The 17,814-nt window shown below is 37.6% G+C and overlaps 1 long non-coding RNA gene across 1 annotated transcript in view; it reads left to right on the forward strand.

Moving 5' to 3' along the window:
- Positions 1–17,814, forward strand: part of LOC135412650 (uncharacterized) — a 98,175-nt gene that overhangs the window by 45,967 nt on the left and 34,394 nt on the right. The window contains exons 8-11 of the long non-coding RNA XR_010429831.1: positions 7,255–7,629; positions 9,203–9,323; positions 12,259–12,318; positions 13,540–13,665. This is a non-coding gene — a long non-coding RNA (uncharacterized LOC135412650). The remainder of the gene's footprint in view (positions 1–7,254; positions 7,630–9,202; positions 9,324–12,258; positions 12,319–13,539; positions 13,666–17,814) is intronic.

A 17,814-nucleotide genomic window follows, 5' to 3' on the forward strand; every position in this document is an offset into this window, starting at 1 on the left:
TCTAGAATTTGGCTGTTTGGCAAATGTCAGTTTTAAGCAAACCCTTCCATGAGTCAGTAGTAACCCTCCATAATAATGTCCAGCCATTATCTAGGCAGGGAGTTCTGATCTGTTGTCTTAATTACTGGCCTAAATTAATCCACATATTTCCTACAAAGAAGTGCTGAGGATGGAGACCATCATATGATATTTGTGCAGTTATATCCTCCAGTGCTGTGTTTTCTACAGCTCATGTTTTTACTTTATCTCTGCTCCCTTAAATGAACCATTAAAAAAAGAAATTTCAAAGGAAGTCATCATGAATTATTTATTACCAGTTTTTCTGCTTTAAAAGCTGAAAGAACTAGATTAATTGCATTATATTTTTTTACTATTTGGAACATCAGAAAGGAATATAATAGGAAAATTAATATTTGACACTTGTGCCCATTAATGAAATTGGGAGGGCTACACAGTTTCCTGATGAGGCATTTCTGAAGACTTCTGCAGTTCCAGCCCAAGCCATGACACTGCAGCAGTGAAAGAATTAATGGAAAAAATATACACAGATCAAATAAAAAAGGGGTACAGAGCAGGAACATTCAGACCACGGGAGACTGTGGGTGACTACAACAATTTCAGGGAACAAGAAGAAAAAGAAGTGCGTGAGAGGAAGTTACAGGTACTGAAAAAGAAAAAATTAAACTTGAAATCAAGACTGAGGCATTGTCTACATTTCTCTTGCTCAAATAAGCAGAAGAATTTCTATATGATACATGGTTTGGGTTCTTTTCCTTCTGCTTCCCAACACCCTAAATCTGTTCATTATCACTGCATCAGATAAGACAGAGAGGTTTTCTAGAGCAGATGAGACCTGAAACTTGAAGTGCAGAATGTGTAATATTGTTTGCTCATTCGTTTGCCAAGTACTGACAAAATCTAAATGTAGTTTATTGCTAAGTGAGAGAAGGTTGTCTTTAATTACAGCAGCCAAAGTAACTTTTCTATTATAAGCTGTTTGGTTTTATACCTTTTCAGTCTATTGTCTCTGAATCAATCAGTATAAAAGCAGGCTTGTGGAAATTGGAATTGTCTCAGGGGAAATGCAGAAACAAATTAACAAAACTGAGGGGCATTTAACATCTAGAGATTAGCAAAACAAGAATTCAAAATTCCTATCACTTGCTTTAGCATGGAAACAAAAGTCTTATCCTAGAAACAGTTTAGGAAAAAAAATGAAGCATGATGAGTCTCCTAATAAGTTTATTTTTGATCCCTCTTGCAGGGTTCTTATCTATGGTAGTTTGTTATTCTACTAGAAAAAATATGCAGTTTAAGAGTTTTCTATTTTGAATTATTGGCATCATTCTCTTCTATTTGAGTCAGATAAATGGATCACAGTACACAACCAGTTATCAAACCCAGCTGGTTCTTATGACATCAGGCCAACTTCTCAAATTCGAAATGCACATCACCCTTAATTATGGAACACGTAACTTCCACTCCACTCGGGTGAGTTGGAGGCACAAAACTGGTGCCAGCTTCTTTTTTGGAATCAGGAAAGCTGAAAGGCATAAGGAAAAATGACAAGAAGTAAGAGATGCAAAGACTGGCAAAACAGAAAGACAGCTGAACTTCTACCTGTTGTCTGTAAGTACTTCTAAAGCTGCTCAGAACTAACAGCAAATGAGCTGGTAGGGAAGGAAAACATATATAAGGAAAAGGAGAAATGTGGGAGCAGCCAGGGAAAGGGAGCCAGTGCTGCTGTTCCAGTGTGGGTTGAGTGAATTGCCAGGTTACATTTGAGAACCCTTGCAAGGCTGCAGTGAAGCCTTTAATGGAACACAGAGAGTTCTGAGTGCTGGCAAAGAAAAAATCAGAATACCTTGAAGAGCAATGTCATTATCACAAAATTTACAGTGATTAAAATTTTGCCAAGCTCTTTATTTTCCCTTTTTCATCAGTGTTTTTTTCCCTTCTAACTGATCATTCATTTTCAGTCTGCTGTTAAACAGCTTTGTCAAATGAAGGCTGTGTGCTGTGTAATGAGAATGTATCCAATAAAAATGCTTTCAATTACATTTTAAAACTGCAAAATATCAAATTACTGCTGTATGAGGATACTCCATTGAAAACTGTAAGATTACCAGAGAGGTCATTATGTTTCTCTACTACATGACTTTGTAGTATAATAGCACAGTGTCACCTTAAATATGATTCATTGAAAATGTTACGGTGAACAAACCAATTTTTCATTTCTAGAGCCTTGCAATCAATGAAACAGTTCATACAAAGCAAGAAACAGTGTAAACTTTTATTTCTTTATTTCGATCACTACTAGAACTTTTCGGTGATAAAATAGAAAATAATTCAAAAAAATGTGATCTAGTTTTCACTATATCTGTGATTTATTTAATGCTTATATTCTCCTCGTTGCAGTTATATCCAGAAGTGCTAGTTTCCTTCATCTTTTGATTCTTATTCACTAGCAAACAATGGGTTGGTAGAGAGCTGCTGGGGTTGCAGGAGATCCAAGTTTAGCTCCTTATTTTATCATTCCCATGCTGCCTTTGAGAAATCAGTGTTGTAATGTACTTAAGTTCCATTTGCAAAAGACAGTCAGATACCCAGAAAGCAGTGGAGCCTTAGTGCTGAATCACTGGGGTTTGAACATCCTGCCCAAATCTCTCTGTAGTCAAGTCCCCAACTGATGGACTCAGTTAATGTGACAGGGTACAAGAGGTACATCTAAATAAACAATTCCATACTTTGCAACGGTTCTTTTCAGGTGTTAAATCACTTTCTTTTATAGTTTGGAGTCATGTTGTGTGCACTAGAATGTGCCATGGGTTTGGAGTAGGTACCACAGAGCCTGATTACTCCGGCATCACACACAGATGGAGGGGATCTCACCTTTCAAGCATCAGCTTAATGCAATTTTCAAGAGCATATTTTAATTTTTATACGGTTTTTGTGGTATCACAGAACACCATATTCCTGCTGACAGATGGAATGGGTGGTTTACCAGAATTAAATTAACTTTTAAGAGTAAATCTATTTCCCCTCTGTCCTTTACAGATTCTGCATAGGAACAACATGCCTCTTTCAGGATGTGTATGGCCAAAACATCAGATAGCAGGGCCTCTGATACCTGGACTGCTTACACACCTTAAAAATGGTGTTTCTGTAGCATTTACTCTTCTAGACTGCAGTAAAAACATAACATGATATTAAATGCCAAACAATTTTTACTTCTCTAGTGCTTGATTTGTATTATAAATTAAGGATTGTAACATAATGATTTGCTTTTTGTTGTTCATTGAGCAGCTCAGCTTTCAGCTGTGATAACACAAACATCTGTTCTTTTTCTGGCAGCATGGGTACAGAGGAATTTACAAGATGAGAATTGCATATTAATTGTTACCAACATTCCTTCTAACACAAGGGGTTTCTTGATGATATGAGGTGTGATAGAACAGAACCACAAAGTAGCAGCAGAAATGGGGTTGGCTCTCTGGAGGTCACGTTGTCAAAGCAGATCAGATTGTTTGCAGACTTGTGTGGTCCAAGTGATTATCAAATGTGCAGGAGCTGTGCTAAAACTGAAGAGGAATAACTGTCAGTCCCCCTCAGACCATGGATCCCTGTCCAATCAACCCATTATGATACTTACAGGAGAATAAGGCAGGACTTCAAATGTTCCATGCTCCTTAACAAACAAACAGACAAACAAACTCGCTCCAAGTGATTGCAAACACTGAGAGAATCTTCATAGATACATGAAGGGAGACTATAAACTGAAAACAGGGAATAATGAAAATGTTGTGAGCCAGTGCACCAAAGCAGCAGGAAATACTGCATGTGCAAAGATATTTATGATTAGAACTGTGAACTAAGTAAAAATGTGTGTGATTGCTCTGACCTTCAACTCATTACGCTCCCAATTATCTTTTTATTCCTAAATGCAAAACAAATATGTTTTAATTATATTATGCACAAGTGCATCTGAAGTTTGGATAAACAGTCATGAATAAATTAAAAACCCAGTGAAAACCAGACTTCATAAGAAAAGCACTGACAAAAGAGTTTATTGTAGCTCAGAGATTGGTTCATGATTGTAACATCATCCCACCTAGCATAAGTTTTAAATTGTATTTGATTATAATAATTATAACTTTTTACAGAAAGCAATCATTTGACTGACAATTGCATGGAAGAGTGAATGGAAACCTAGCAACCTGGCAATTCCTGTTATTATAGAGGAACCCTTGCAAAAGGTATATTCTGTTTGAAAACCTTGCATTTAGTATTTGATACAAGCTGTAATTCAATTCAGTTCAAGGGTCTTTAAGTCCTCTTCATCCACTGTCAAGAGAGGAGCTGGGGGGTGTGCATGCACCTCATGGATCCAAAACACCACTTCTGAAGGATTTAATGAGGGGTTTGGGAGGTTATTTCTTAAATGATCCTGAATTTGACACTTTCATGCCATCCCCTCCCTTTGTAAGGTCTGTTACATACCAGGGCAATCCTAGCAAGGAAACATGGACAGGGAAAGATAAACAGCAGAGCTGCTTTGCTGCCAACAGGGAATTTTACAGCACGTGAAGGGATGGATCTATCATACATAACTCCAGACATTATAAATCCAGTTTTATAAGGGTTCCTAATTTAGATTTCAGCTGCTTACCTTGTCTCTAATATCCCAGAGAGGTAAATACTAGTGCTGCCACTACAAATACTGCAACAGCACCTCCTGCAACTACTTATATAATAGTTTAAATCCAGAATTTCTATTTGCTTTTCGTACTGTTTGGACTATTAAGCACAAAGGTAACAGGCTGCTTACAAGTCACAGCAGATACCCTATAACTGCCCTGGGTTTTCAACACTTTTATCTTAGAAGACTGAATAGTCCAGTGCAGGGCATCTGGGACAACACTACAGCTAAATCCCAGCATATCTGGTTTTTCAAGGCCAACATTCCCCATCTACCCTTTTTCTTTAATGGTTAGAAACATGAAAATGTAAAAATATCCTATTTACAACTATGTACTGAGAATCCCACATTATATCACTCTTCTGCTGTGATCTGATTAAGGGGTAGAACATAAATTAAGAGTATTTATTTGGCTTTAAAGTCCTGTGGATTTTTTTATGAGGCACCACGAGATCTGCAGGTCAAGGCAGTAAATGAAGATGTGTCTAAAATTTTTCAGGATTCACTTAAACTGGGCCTAGAGATATCAAACACCACCATCTCAGCCTGTAAAATAAAGGTCAAATTGTCTTATATAAAAAAAATCTCCAGAATATAGAATTTCAGCACAGAAATATCAGTAAATAAGGATGTCATATTTATAGTTACATTTATATTTATTCATTGATCAGGTTTTCAGTGGAGTCCAGAAAAAGTAGACACTTGCTATGATCAGAAGCAATTATAACATCACTTTTAGGTTAAATGTTTCTGTACAACTGTCAGTAAGAAATTTACTCAGTTATTTTTATGCCAAGTTATTTTTATATACATGGCCATGGATTATTCAACACACAGAGAAACAGAGAAATTGAGCACTTACTTATCAGATTGTAAAGCACTGCAGAAAATCAGGTGGAGCAGCAGGAGCTTAATTCAAATTTTTTAAAAGTACGTTAATTCTAAACAAAATCATTCACCTCTTCCCATTAATATAATATTCTCTTTTCTCCTCTGGAGCTTGATGGAGTCCACCATGATAAAAGAGGTTTTTCTAGTACAGAAACCTATTTTTTAGTGCAATTAACAGGCCCAAGAATTATCTAACCAAGCTACAAAAATCAATAAGTAATAAAGAAAATGTTTTGTCCCACTAACAGTTTCTTTTCAAATGCAGTTCATGTTTAAGAACTTTTTTACAACTGGTGTGTGCCATTAAACAGTCATTCAGGCTGGCAAAACCAAGAAGCTTCCTCATAGTCACAGGGCTAAAGTTGTGCAGCCAGGGTGTCATATAAGAAAGTAAAACTAGGTCTGCATAACATTATACAACTATAAAATAGAACTAGTAAAATATGTTTTCTAATATCCAGTTTCTGCTATTCTTGTCCTGAGGATGATGTTAGCATCAAAAAAGTATATACTTTTTTTTTAGCAAAATTAAAATTAAAAACATAAAAAGAGGCCAGCTGGGATAAACAAGAGCAGGAGGTAGAGAAAGATAAAAGTGTGGCCTTGTCCCTCCTGCCTTTTGAGAGTGAATCCCTACATTTTATGGGAGCTGAGGACTGCTGCAAATCACCCCCCCTGTGCTGAGGGTTGTAGGGACACACACATCACCTTCCATGATGCTTTCCATCAGCTTTGTTTCCTGACTCCTCCTCTGGAAATTGTCCTGCTGGTTTATTTGGGGATCTTAAGTGAAATTTTCCCGGAATCAGAGGTTTTGCTTTTGAGGAAATTGGGTTACTGCAGAGAAAATATGCCCAAAAAGGGGAGCAGGGATACAGATGTTGTGTGACAGCAAAGGCACTCTCTGATACAAAGCTCTTGCAACTTGTCTGTTATATTCAGTGTCTGAGTTCTCACTGCCTCTGAATTACCAATTAAAAGTCACTTCTATTAAGTCTTCTCAAAAACACTACAGCAAACGATTCCACACTTACATTTAGCTTAATAAGCAAAATGTTAATCAGTGTAAAATAAATACTCTTGGTGACTTGCACCGTTCTTTTGTACTTGATAACAAACCAGAGGTCCCAAGTCTAAACCCATATTTCATCATGAACTGCTTCTAAAACAGTGGCCTGCAGGCAGACATTACTGTGCTTGTCTAGTGACAATAGGGTTTGATGGTCATCTGTTTAACTGTACTTTCTTTTTCTATTTCAAAGGAATTGGGATAAGAGTTTAGGGCAAACACACATGTCCATTAATTGTAAACAAATCTCTGTGTTAGGCATTTGGTTTTGCTATGTCAACAGTGTGCATTATCTTTATGAACTGGGCCTTCATTTTTGGCATCTGCAGCAGGCCTTGACGGCTTCCTCGCTGTCTGTGGCCACCCGAACCCTTGGTGTAAATTACCTCTGTCTCTCCTCTTCAAATTTTTCCATTCTCAAATGCCTTTTTCGTACCATTATAATGTTTTCAAGCCGTTTTATGAATCATTGTCATTTAAGCACTGTTCTCCCTTCCCTCCAGAGGAAGTGGGAGCTTCCTATTGATTAACTGTATAGGCTGGAAAATTGCTCTTCTGTCCTCTCTGTGCTAATAACCTAAATTGCTTTCTGCAGGATATCATCCTGGAAGCACAGCTTCAGCAGCCACTGTCTATCTGTTGGATGAGACCAGTGAAGAATTTTAAATTAGAGTGCTTTTCTCACTCTGACCTCGCCCTGGCACGGTGCTGCCAAATGCCTTTGGGGAGTTTGCCTGGAAGCCTTAAACCTCTTTCGGATTTCTATTCATTTTGCAAATCGTGTTTGTAATTGGGAAACAAAACCAAAGCAATGAAAATAACGTTGAAGCTTGAAGGGGGGCTTGTGAGGCACCACTTGGCAACGGCAGCAGGTGGAACCCTTTAAGGACAGACACTGGACTTTGTACATCGAGCCAAGTCCTGATCCTCACTCTGAGGGCATTAATATTCATTGGACATGAGAGTCACAGTATTTAAGCCAATGTTCTCCACTTTTGATTGTGTTGTTGTGAGCTGATCAGTTCCTGAAGGTGCCTTGTCCTTGCTATCACGGTATTTAAAATCTATATATGACTCTATTCTTCCAGTCTTTTAAAATTAACATCTTCAAAGGACATTTCTGCCGAGGTTTGACAAAAGAAAAAAGAAAGGAACATACGTCTCACAAATTTACCATCCACAGAATCTTTCCACCCATTACCCAGAGAAGTGGGTATTCTAGTCATGGCCTTAAACATCAGTAAAATCACCCTTAAAGTTACAGCTTTGAGTCTTTTAAAGCTCCTAAGAAATTAATTCATATCATTTTATTTTTATTCTCAAACCAAAATGTGACTCGTAGCCATTGATACTCTCTGTGCAATATTCCAGGTCAGGCAGGACTCTAGGCTAAACCAAAAAAAAAAAAAAAAAGGATAAATTAGATAAATTAGAGGAATAAACTTAAAGTAGAAACCATTCATATTAAAAGAAAAAACATCTAGAAGCTTTGTCTTTCCCACATCCTTTAGACCAGTACAACTACAGTCAAGCAACGTTGGAGGAACTGCTTAACCTGTAATTTGAACAATTTAGGATATGAGCTCTCTTTTCTTGTTCTATTCCCATTATAATAACAGCCTCTGTCATTTTACTTGTGAGATACTAAAATGAATTACACACCTGCATAACTCTTCAAACGTGGATTCTGGCTTGCTCAAGAGTGCTTGGTATATCTAATACATAAGTATGTTATAAGCTGGTTTTAACAAGTAACAAGTAATTCTTTACATAAGTATTTAAGTGGAAAGATAGGAGTTCAGAATTCTAACATTCTGTATCTTTATTCACATGTGAATTCAGTGACAGTATTCAAATGCATAACGATTTGCCACTTGAATAAGAGTTGTAAAATTAAGCTCAACCTCTCTTCCTTGGGCATTTTACTAACTAACAATTTATCTTTCACAAATTTCCCTTCCAAAAACCGTTCTGCAAAAGCTACTGGAGTCCCCTTTTCATACATTTATATCCACAGCAAAGTCCAGTACTTTAGGATTGTGTAATTAATGTTATCTGGCAACCTAATAATCAGGTGGATTATTGAATTGTTTATAATCCTGTCTTGTGTTTTTATGACTTTGGAGATGTGTCTATCTGTGTCATACAAGATTTATTACCAAGAGTATTCCAAAGTTCCAGCTGGTGAATAATTTACTCTCCTGAGCACACAAAAACTGGAGGAAACAACAAAAGAGTGTGTTAGCTCACTTAATATATTTTTTCCTGGTTGTGTCTCACTGATAGAAAATTTTAAAGGACAATTCTACCTTCTGAATTAATCCAGTAAGGACTGGTCATAGATGTGGTTTAGGTCATGTTAAGGCAATGTAAGTGAGGTTTATGTAAGAAGCGAAAAATGCATAAATATTTTATCTTTGACTAGAAGTAACTACTATAGTTACATTAGGCTTAACTAGCAACAAAGGTAAGAGCAATATCTTCAAGTTACCAGCTCAGAGAAGTGCTATTTTGCATGACACCAAGATGAATTTCTCCCTCAGATGGAGCAGACAGTCAGCTGCCTTTGGATGAGTAAGCTACAGAGATTGTGCTACTAATGGAACTGGGCATCTACTCCAGCTTCTGCCTCTCCTCAGGCATCAAACGAGTCAAAACACTGGGGTAAGTCTTGCTTAGATATCAAATACTCTTGTACACGATAGAGCAGGCAGCTCCCCTGGTATGATTCCCCTCTCTTATTGCCTTCCTGCCCACACAGAAAGGAACAGTATCAGTTTTTAATAATTTAATTTATTTGATATATGCAAGAGGTTCTTGATTTTCTATACAACTCCATGCAATTTAAACCTCTGTGTCCTACTTTAGCCTGCAAATATCTGCTGTTCAGGCATGCTCAGGAGTGCTGGGAGACCACGGGCTCCAGAGCCTTCTGCTGTACACTGTGAAATCTCTCACAACACTGCCCAGGACATACCTTTGCTGACTTTGTGAGCCAAAGATCATGAGTAAGGAACCAACCATAAGGTAGTTCTTTCCCTACAGTAGCGCCATGACAAGCATGAGCCCTCACGTGCCATTTCTTTCCATGTGAAAACTATCCCAACCTTAACCTGATACAACATGACCAGTTTACTGATTGACCATGATCACCATATGCTGAGTTTAAAAGCAGTCAGGCCTTCCTAAGGGATTCAGTAAGGATATTGTGTTTGGAGGATGCAAGATGAACATAAAACCTGAGCTCTCTGGTGTAAGATCAGATGTTGGCAAACGCAGCTCCCAAAGGTGCTGCCTGTCTCCTGAGGTGGCACTTCAAATAGGAATGCACTGAAAATGAAATGCACACAGGCTTCCTGAAAAATAAATCAAGCTTAAATTTTAGATCCTCTTGCACTAGGTGCTTTTTTTTGAGAAATGAAGCCTGCAGTGACGTACTTCTACCTGCAGACGAAAATACATCCAATTTGTCATAAAATCATTAATGAATACCAAGCACCATGTGCTCTGCCTGGATAAAACTGAGCTGCTGTCACATGAATCCATAATCCAGATGGATTTTCACTGGCCTGGCTTCAGAAACATTTGGGAATGCTTTTTCCTTTTCCCCTTTCAAGCTCCCTTCTCTTGCAGCTTTATGTTTGTTGCTGGTGAGCAGCACAGACCCGAAAGCTGATTAAACACCATGAGTCAGAATGCTCCTTTCAGGATTCCTTAGCCAGGAATCAACAATGGAGAAAATAATTTGCATGGGTTTCTAGCCTATGAAACATCAGTTTGTCCCCTTGAATTCTGAAACACAAAGAGAGGATTTTAATCCACCTGCAAGGTCCTGTCCTTTGAGCTTGTTTAGATAAATGGACTTTTTGTGATGAAATTTTCATTGCTTCTGGAAATAAACACAGTAATACCTTCCAAAAAGCATTTCCTACATAAGAAGCGTTCCATTTCTAGTTACAGACTGTATTTAGGAAATAGCATCAGCTAAGAAAACATATGATAAACATTATAGCATATTTGAAAGGTATATCTTAAAACTTATTGATAAATAACTCACAAATATTTTCATTTTAGAGATATCATTTCATCCAAGATCCCTAGGATCTAAAGTGGAAAAAATAAAGGACTATTTGTTTTTTTATTTTCACATTTAATTTTTTAATTATATTGTTTACTATATATTTCACATTTAATATACTATACTATACCCAGATATGAGTAGCAAATGTAAATAGATCTCACATTTCTGAGTTGTCTTTTGAAGACAGTGTTAATTTTCACCTACCAGAGTTTATATAAAATTCTTTGATACCATATAGAAGTAGGCCCAGAAAAGAAAGACACAAGTGTCTCTCAGTGGAATAAATCTGCCCCATATAAGCTTATTCATCCTCTCTCCTTCCATAAAATCTGAGAAAGTGCTGCACAAAGCTCTGCCTCCATTTGCACTTCTACATATTAAAAAGAAATGGAAAAAAAAAAAGGCCTCCATGAATGCCAGGCTCCAACATCAAGTCTGAATCTTTAATGAGCAGCAGCAGATTCGGTTTCTCTTTAAGTGCAGAATTTATTGCAGCCTGAACTGTTGTACCCTGGGCTAATGCATGCACAGTGTTCTCTTTATTTCTGTCTAGGTCACAGAACTCATTTTCCATGGAAAACTGAGGGACATTTGATTGGTGAATTGGTGAATTCTGGGTATGATTTGGCTGCTGAAGCAGAGCACAGTTGCCATTATTTCTCAATCCCTTCTTCCCCTGATGGCACAATGTGCAGTTCCGTGCTTGGATTCAGGGGGAACCCCTTCCCTCCAGAGCCTTGCCCGTGGGAGAGAACACAGAGGAGAACATTATCCCACCTGCAGTCTTTACCATCCTTTACCTAAAGAGTATAAGAGCTGCATATGGTCTTGTGAGGCTTACTCCTCAGTCCATATGGACAACCTGACACCAGACTTCTGAGCATGTGTTTACCAACAAAACCCACGCTTCCCTCAGGGCTGCCAGGGAGGCTCCGCGAGACAACCGCCTGTCCAGGCCACACGGGTTTGCCAAACCAGATGTTAGAATGTGCATTTCCTACAGCAGCTTTTTCTCCCAACAGCATTTCTCTCCCTCTCCCATTGAATGTCTCTACGTTCCTCAAATAGTAAATAATTTGAAAGCAAACAAACAAAAGCTTCACTCCTTTTCTAGTGGTGGTCTTTTCTAGTGGTTCAGAGTGGCCCACAGACTCTGAGAACACTTCCATAGTTCTTTGTGCATCTCACTGATGGAAGGATGCAGCTCTCGTGCTGTCAATACTACAGGTGGGGTCATTTGGATTACAATAGATTTGCTTCCAGAAAAGATGAAAATCGAATTAAATATCTCACATGGACAGACAAAACTCATCCACTTGGCAAGACCTCATTCTGCTTCTTTGCACTGCATAATATTTAGCTTACTTTTTACAGGTGAATGCTATTTAATACACACTGTTTAAATGAAAATACTACCAATTATTCAATATAATAACTGTATTACAATAGTCCTTATTAACAATTTAGTCTTGTTTTCCACAAGCACAATGTTTGACACTATGGCTACTTCTTTTGCAGGAAAACCTTAAGCTCATCTATATTTGTGTTATGATGACTGAAAACTGAAAATAAAGTAAAGTAAGTAAATGCTTGTTTCCTACAACTCACTGTGCAGACAAGCTGCACATTGCAGTACTTTATCTCCCTTACAGAGTCTTGTCTTTAATTATGTCTCATTAAATAGCAATACAGCACTGAATTGAGATTATGCATGAGTGCCTCACTGTCACCTATTTGGGCTGAGTTGTTGTGAGCTGAACTGTCTACACTCTGTCAGTGTTCTCCAAGAAACACAGCAAACAGGAAAGCTCCAAACCTGAGCAAGTGAGATTTTCAGAAGTGCGGGTCTTGTGTAGCTTATGCATCCACTACAAAACTGGCACCAAATCATACTTTGTTTTCTTTAGAAATTACATTATAGTCAGTAAAATGAATTGAATATTCAAATATAGAGTCTTCTAAAAATTAACAGCAGTTGTAATCCTGTTGCTTTTCTTTCATACACTAAATAGCAAATTGCTTCTGAAAAAAAAAAAATTGCTTTTGACTTTTATTGCCTAATGAATTACTCACTTCAAGGAAAGGCAATTTTATAGTATCTCATAAAAAGTATTTTAAACACGATGGTTATTATACATTTCCAGTCTCTTCCACAGATTGTTTGAATGTTTTATCTGTGATATGAGATCTCAAATATTGAACATATTGGGTGCCAGTGAATATTTCAGAAAACACAGACAAGCTCTTCTGGATTCACAGTTTGTATTATTAAGCTGTCAAAAAGTGGGAAAAGCCTCTCCTGTCATATGATTCTGTCAAAGACGGAACACAGGAGTGACTTTGATTAGAACCTGCAATAGTGAGGTCTGAAAGGAGGCACTGGAAAAAGAGAACAAGAAGCATGGACGTAATAAAACTAAAAAGCACGAAGTTGGCTGGCACAGTGAAAAAGGGGTTTGTGTCTCATCTAGTCACAGTTCTAAACAGTAAGGCTGCCTTGGCAGCTGAATGACATAGGTTAGAGAGCTCTCTGTGCAACTGTCAAGCCGTAGGATTAAAGCAAGTGTTTCCAACAGATAGGGAAATTCTGCTTTCAAGGAGGAATATTGACTGCAAGGCCTCCCTCTGAGTCAGGTAGATGCAGATGGTATGGCAGAGCACAGTTATCCAGTGCCTTCCAGACCTAGAGTTGGATTTGTTTGTTCTAAATAATATAAAGCATAATAGTAATAATAATAATAATAATAATAATAATAATAATAATAATAATAATAATAATAACTAAAATTTTATTTTCAGATGACCATGAGTTAGTCATGGCTGCTTGGAAGTCCTCCACTCATCTGTTATGGAGCCTCACAAAGTCCTCCTACCTTAGCAGCAAGAACTGTCCCAGGAAGATGTTTCTCACTGACTGACACAAAGGTAGGCATTTTAGGGGGAAAGGTTTTATCAGCAAGCTGACATTATGGAGCTGGAAGTATTCACAGATCAGATAAATTGATTTTAAAAAAGGGTCAGCTCTGGATCTAGGAATGGAGAAAAATAAACCACTTTCAGTGCTGACATTTCCTGATCAGTCAAAATTTAGTTTGTCTGTACGGATAGAAAAAAATGAGGTATGTAAAGAGAAATGAGTCTTAGGAATTAGCAGCTACACACAAATATTTAAAGCTTGTCTACACTGTACAACTGCATGACAATAACCTTTCTGAAGTTTAGCTCTGCCTCACACAGCCACTGCTTCATAATGTACGAGGTAAAGTCTTCTCTTCATGCTAATCTGGTAGAACCCCCTTGATCTTCAATAGATAAAAGACATTGCAGGGCCTATCTTCCACTTTCATCTTCTCTGTCTAGTATCCAAGTCTATATCTTATAAGTCACCTTTGTCTTACCTGCTCCTCTTGAATGAGCACATTAACACCATAAGAAGATACAGGAAGAGCCTTTTCTTGCCAAAAAATTATGACAGGCTATCGAGATCAAAAAGGATGATTGTCATTTATCTGTTGTTTAGGCATTCTTAAGTGAGCATACTTCTTACTGTCCTGGAGATTCATTTCAAGGTCAATGTTGTGTGTACCTAATAATGCTCAGCTGAAGTTTAACTGACCAAAAAAAGATGGAGGCTTCCCCATTAAGGTTCAAGATGAAATATTAATTTCCTACGTACACTAATCATCCAATGTGTTTCTGTTCCCTTGAGACCTAATAATTTTTTAAAACTCCATGAGACAGGATTGCCTTTGCTTTTATGATCCAGAGGTTTTCCGTCCAGAAAATAACATCCCATGTATGTTGCATAAACAAAGGAAGGGGAAATCACAAATTATTTTTCCCTGTAACAAATTTCCACGCTTATTCCTCTCTTCCTACTATCTGCCAGTTAATGGGCTCCTGATGCACTTAGTTCCTTTCTCTACAATTGTTTCCTCTTCCTTTGAAGAGCAGGGATAACATAGAACTGAAAACAGCTACTTCTGCTTAGTGGGATTCCTGGGAACTCTATTTAAAAGCTTCATATTTCCCACGAGTTACCAGAGGATCTTTTAGCAATTGAAACATGAGAAGCTTCTCCTGATATGGGTAGATGTATGAAGAAGTCCACGAGTCCTAATTTAGCCTTACCTGTCAGAGAAAGAGCCTCCATTTTTCCTGCTTAAGTCAAGTCTTACACGAGGTGTCAAAGTGAAAGGTGGAGTTCAGTATCAACACACAATCTAAAACCAGGACTGTGAAGGTAATTTAGAGATACTAACATGGCCTAGCCTATTATTTCCACCAAAGGAGAAAACAAAACTTTCACAAGAATATTTATAACTATTTCTTCTATCTTGTTATTAGAAGTTTACAGTAAAGTTTAGTCTTGAGAGTAACTATCTTAGAACTCACTGAAGTATTTCCAGAAGCGTGTCTACATGTTTGTGTGTGGAGGGATTTATGTGTAAGGAACAGTTTTCCAAATAAAGGCTAATTTTTTGGTTGTGGTTTGATCAAGAACTGGCCTGCAATGTGCAGGTTTATTCTACATTTTTGTAGAAACATTTTTGCTCCACTCACATTTTCCACATCTACACAGCAGTTATTCTTCTAATGAAGTTGTGTTATTTTCTTCATGAAGTTCTCCAAGTAGGTGGTTGGTGTAAGAAAAGGTATGGAAATTTATACTGCAAATCCATTTCTGTTTTATTTTGCTTTTTTGTGGGTAAAGGATGGGATTGATGCCACCTAAACCCTTTGAGGTCAAACTAAATCCATCAAATCATTTCCATGAGACATAGATTCTATACCTCAAAGAAATTGTGATTAAGTAAAAACATGAATCATGAAGAGTTGGGAGTTTCACTTGTGCACTAATCTTTGTTCATTATTCTATTGAATCACACTGGGACTTCTTCAAATATTAAGAAGTAGCTTTTCAAAAGTGAAATAACACTGGAAAACAGTGCCATTGCTGAAAGAAGTTTATAATACTTTTGCTTTCTCTTGAAAATTAAGCATAATAAGGGGATGAAAAGGGGATAGTTGTACTCTTCCAGGGGGCAGTTTCTTTTTTCGTGGAGTCTTCAGAACAATTAGGGGAAGAAGTGGAAACAAACAAAAGCAAATGCTAAGTATCTGGGTTTGCATATTCAAAAGCAACCTCTTAATAGTAGTGATGTTAAATAAATGATCCTGGTTAAACAAGGCAGGACCTGGGGATTTTTAGACAAAGATTAACATTAAATCAGAAGTCAAGCAATGCCCTCAAAAGAGGATTTTTCATTGTCACGTATCAGGAATAGGAAAGCATTTCCTAATAATAACTGGTGATGCAAAATGGATTTTCCTGTCATGCTGCTGAATTCTGCCTTTTGCTGTCAATAAGATTAACTGGATGTTAAAAGCCTGAGGTGTTTACATCTGCATTATATATTTTTTTTTAATAAAAATGGCCAGTTCATGAATGCAAAGGAGGAGATGAAACAGAATTAATATGGTTTTAAACTAGAAACTAGAAAAATAGAAACTAGACAATGAAATAGGAACTGGACAATGAAATGGAGCAGACATCCATTTTGCTGAGGAAGCTTTTTGCTTTCCACCTGAATTAAGGATTTTGCATGAAAGAAAAAAATGGCAATGTATACAAAGCCTCTGCCTTTGCTGCTGTATAAAACATCAAGTTGGATGATGTCTGAGGGACCTGAGGCAGCTGTTAGAACAGCAGTTTCTGCCTTCCCTCTCTCAATAGGGTGCCAAGTAGCTGCGTGGCCCCAGACTTGGAAGACAAGAGTAAAAGGCAAAAATAACTTCCAGTAGTAAACAGCAAAATATTTTTGTGATGTCTCGGCACACACGGATTTAGAAACTGAAATGCACGAACATGAGAAGATCTGCGGTGCACTTTGAAACTCCAACATGCATTGTTGAGCCACAGCATGCTGGATTGTTTTACACTCAGCTGGGGGAATTTTCAAAGGTAGCAAAATGTGCAAATCTAGAGATATGAGTAAGGCTTACTTGGCACCTGATAGCTTTTGTAAGAAATTTAATTCTATCCGTGCTTCAAAGTTCTCACATAAATAGAACAATTGCAGAAATTAGAAGAGGCAAGGAGAATAAATAGAATTTAATACAGTCACCACAAATCAAGGCTGATGTTACAGTAACATTGTATGGGCTGATAATCTGCAGACCACCTAAAGTTCTTATTCTGTCACAAAAAACTTAGCTTAGCACAAGAACACTGCCATAGCAAAACTTATTTAAGCACAAACAATTAACAGTCAGGTTTTGACACTAATAGAAGGGGATCTCTTGGTCCAGGTGCTCTTATTGACTAAAGACAGGCTTATTAATCTTTCATTTCAAGTGCACTGCTTGACAAGCCTGTCCTAATTTCCCCACCACATGCTCACCTGCCAAGCCTTCTCAAGCCTGTGCCACCAATTCCTAAACATCAGAACCAAATTATCATTTGACCTTTGGAAAGTTAGCTCAGAATGCAAGTGCATGTCCTAAAACTCACACAAACTCTTCTTCTCTGGGCTGAAAAACAGCGAGAAGCTTCACCTTCCCTCTAGGTAGCCACTCCAGATTATAAGCACAAGGAAAGAGCACACAGGCAGGGAGTTTGGAGGGTGATTTACTTGTAGTAAAAATAGTAACTGTACTGCATGCACAGAACACTGTTTCAAGAAAAAAAGCGTTATTAAGTGTTTAATAACATCAGAATGGCATCTGAAATAAGTAAGCTATTTTTTTTCGTAACCTCAAGGAAGAATGGAACTGAGAGGAGAACCTTTCTTTCTAATTTTTAAGAAAAATTACATGGCCTACTGTTTCCCCTCAGTTGTTCTGCTGAAACAATGCTTTACGTTTCGATGCCAATATTTTTGACTTTGCAGTGTTTTCACATGAGGAAAAAACAAGCACAACTTACAGAGTCCTTGAAAATGTAACCGTATATATAATTGCTGGATCACAAATTTGTCTCCCTTTGGTTTTTTCCCCTCTTCCCCTGTAATTGGAGGCCCCAAGCTGAGATGTTTAAATCAGCACAGTTAAAATCTGGACTCCTTCTACAGG

The sequence above is a fragment of the Pseudopipra pipra genome, chromosome 4 (assembly GCF_036250125.1).
Source record: "Pseudopipra pipra isolate bDixPip1 chromosome 4, bDixPip1.hap1, whole genome shotgun sequence".
NCBI classification, from domain to species: domain Eukaryota; kingdom Metazoa; phylum Chordata; class Aves; order Passeriformes; family Pipridae; genus Pseudopipra; species Pseudopipra pipra.